At 43.8% G+C, this 3525-nt stretch overlaps 1 pseudogene; it reads left to right on the top strand.

Moving 5' to 3' along the window:
* The first annotated feature begins 396 nt into the window (after nucleotides 1–396).
* The window catches only part of LOC135538276 (N-acylneuraminate cytidylyltransferase-like), a 5802-nt pseudogene continuing 2673 nt past the window's right edge, over nucleotides 397–3525 (top strand).

The raw sequence follows: 3525 nt of genomic DNA, 5'->3' as shown, positions 1-3525 counted from the left end.
TAAGGCCAAACCTATTGCCAACCCCTGCATTACACTATTCTAGGTTAGGGGATAGTGACCATTGTTTTTGTTCTGCCAAGGGCAGCAGAACGTCCAGAACCGGGTCCTGTTAGGCCCATGCATTGTTTTAGTACACGCATGTTCACACATAGGAGGTTCCATACTGGGAAGAAACCTACTTTAACTCCTGGCCATAACTATACGTTAGTAACTGTTTGTTGTATAAATATGTATGTATGTATAGCCATGTCAGATTCTTATTTTGTTTGTCTGAAAGTTAGTGTACAGTCTCTGAATGAACTCCTGGTTTGGGCTTGGCCACAAGACTGGATTGCACTGATGCAGCCTACTTGTTACAAAGCCTGAGGAATCAACTTGTTCCGTTCTTTCTCCCAGTGTGTGTGGGTATCAACTGACCATGATGACATTGAGAAGGTAGCCAAGGCATGGGGAGCCTAGGTTCACCGCAGGGAGCCCAGAGGTGTCCAAAGACTCCTCCAGCTCTCTTGACACCATCCAGGAATTCGCCCGATTAAACCCAGGTAGGGGGTGAATGTCATGTATTTTCCTTGATTCCTCATGTCCTTTCTTGCCTCCTTCTCAAAATGCATTAGAGGAGGAGATCTGAATGGAGGAACCTCAGATCTTCTGCTCCAATGTGCTTTGAGAAGGAGCCAAGTAGGGAGGCGTGAGGAATCAAGCTTGCTTGGCTAAGGCTCTGGGACGGCATGTATCAAGCATCTCAGAATAGGAACACTGACCTGGGATCAGGTCCCCCCTGTCCATGTAGTCTTATTTGTTGTGATCTATGAGCTAAATCAGCACTCCAACTCTGAGACACTTGAAACATACGACCTTCAGGGCCGCAGAGCCTGCTGCTGTTTTTCCTTCCTGCTTTTTAATCAGAACCTGAGAACACCAGTCTGGGAAACCAGGTGTGTGGTCTGACTCATCCCTCTCCAGCCAATCAGTGACAGTTATTGTGCCCCCTGCACAGTTGCTCACATGATAATGCTCATATGCTGTTTTCTTTTAATTCAACTTCTAATAACATAACCCTAATCCCAACCCTAGAAAAGTGTTGCATATCAATCAATCAATCAATCAATCAATCAATCAATCAATCACATTTCTTTATAAAGCCCTTTTTTAGTCAGCAGAAGTCACAAAGTGCTTGTCCAGAAACCCAGCCTAAAACCCAAAAGACTAAGCAATGCAGATGTAGAAGCACGCCTGGTATTAAGAGTTTCAGGTGGTAGATTGTTGATAGTGTGAGAGCGGCTATAGACAACCCATGAATAGGGTGCTATCCAAATGAAGTGGGACCTACTCCATAGACACAGATGTCAACAGTAACCATGTAGATGTATTCATGTGTCATATCATAGGTGGCTACCTGATTAAATAATGGATAAATCAAATATCTGTTGTGTTGTCCTCCTCCAGAGGTGGAGGTGATCTGTCACATCCAGGCCACGTCTCCCCTGCCTGCACCCCTTCCACCTGAAGGAGGCCCTGGAGATGATCACCAAGCAGGGCTTCACGTCCGTCTTCTCCGTGGTCCGACGACACCACTTCCGCTGGCAGGAGGTGAAGAAAGGAGGTACAGGACAGCCATGTGTTATGTTTAGGACCTCACACTTATTATCAGTTAACTGAGAGGTTCCAACCAACTTAATGTTCATGTCTGTCAGGACATCTGAGGGTCAGTCCCTTCACTTGTCCTTTATACCGCGGCACAAACAAGTCTCCTCAGCACGACTAAGCAGACAGATACAAGGAATGAGTATCAGGGTGGGAGAGTGAGGAGGTTTTATCTTATCTAGGTCCTCTTCTGCTTGACTCGCACCCTGTGAACAAAAACCATAAGCACATCGCAACTTAATAACACAAACAACAATTCTCCTTGTCAGACAGTTTACAGAACAGACCAACCTTGAGAAAGAACACAATGTGTACAGCATATAACATTCTCCACCACACTGTGCCTGAGGAAAAACTGTCCCTCACTTTATAAGTAGGGTCAGGAGTTTGTCCTGACCATGTGACCAGAGCCAGGAAAAACTCTACTGCCCTAGATGTTTAGTGTTTGAAAACAGCTACACATCATATCTTGATGTAAGATGCTAATGCTCAATGATAATGGATTGTGTTTATAAGAGCGTCTGCTAAATGACTAACATGTTGTCACGCCCTGACCTTAGAGAGCCATTTTATTTCTCTATTTGGTTAGGTCAGGGTGTAATGTGGGGTGTGCATTCAATGTTTTGTTTTCTATGTTTCTTTATTTCTATGTTTTGGCCGGGTATGGTTCTCAATCAGGGACAGCTGTCTATTGTTGTCTCTGATTGGGAATGATACTTAGGTAGCCCTCTTTTCCCCTCCTTTCAGTGTGGGTAGTTAACTTTGTTAGAGGCAACATAGCCCTGTGTCAGTTGTTTTGTTGGTTGACATTTTAAATAAAAAGGAACATTTACGCGCTCCACGCTGCACTTTGGTTCACCTCTTTCAACGGCCGTGACATATGTACAGTTGAAGTCGGAAGTTTACATACACTTAGGTTGGAGTCATTAAAACTCGTTTTCAACCACTCCACAAATTTCTTGTTAATAAACTATAGTTTTGGCAAGTAATTTTTCCAACAATTGTTTACACACAGAGTGAATTATAATGAAATAATCTATCACAATTCCACTAGGTCAGAAGTTTACATACACTAAGTTGACTGTGCCTTTAAACAGCTTGTAAAACTCCAGAAAATGATGTCATGGCTTTAGAAGCTTCTGCTAATTGACATCATTTGAGTCAGTTGGAGATGTACCTGTGGATGTATTTCAAGGCCTTCCTTCAAACTCAGTGCCTCTTTGCTTGACATCATGGGAAAATCTAAAGAAATCAGCCATGACCTCAGAAAAAAGAAGTTGTAGACCTCCACAAGTCTGGTTCATTCTTGGGAGCAATTTTCCAAAATGCCTGAAGGTACCATGTTCATCTGTACAAACAATAGTGCGCAAGTATAAACACCATGGGACCACCCTGCCGTCATACCGCATAGGAAGGAGACGCGTTCTGTCTCCTAGAGATGAATGTACTATGGTGCTAAAAGTACAAATCAATCCCAGAACAACAGCAAAGGACCTTGAAGATGCTGGAGGAAACAGGTACAAAAGTATCTGTATCCACAGTAAAACAAGTCCTATATCGACATAAGCTGAAAGGCTCAAAAAGGGAGAAGCCACTGCTCCAAAACCACCAAAAGCCAGACTATGGTTTGCAACTGCACATGGGGACAAAGCTCGTATTTTTTGAGAAATGTCCTCTGGTCTGATGAAACAAAATAGAACTGTTTGGCCATAATGACCATCGTTATGTTTGGAGGAAAAGGGGGAGGCTTACAAGCCGAAGAACACCATCCCAACCGTGAAGCACGGGGTGGCAGCATCATGTTGTGGGGGTTGCTTTGCTGCAGGAGGGACTGGTGCACTTCACAAAATAGATAGCTTCATGAGGAGGCAACCATTTGGA

Source organism: Oncorhynchus masou, unplaced genomic scaffold (genome assembly GCF_036934945.1).
Source record: "Oncorhynchus masou masou isolate Uvic2021 unplaced genomic scaffold, UVic_Omas_1.1 unplaced_scaffold_9350, whole genome shotgun sequence".
In the NCBI taxonomy this organism is placed as follows: Eukaryota; Metazoa; Chordata; class Actinopteri; order Salmoniformes; family Salmonidae; genus Oncorhynchus; species Oncorhynchus masou.
Note: the sequence above shows the minus strand (reverse complement) of the source record. Positions and strands in the feature narration are given on the sequence as shown.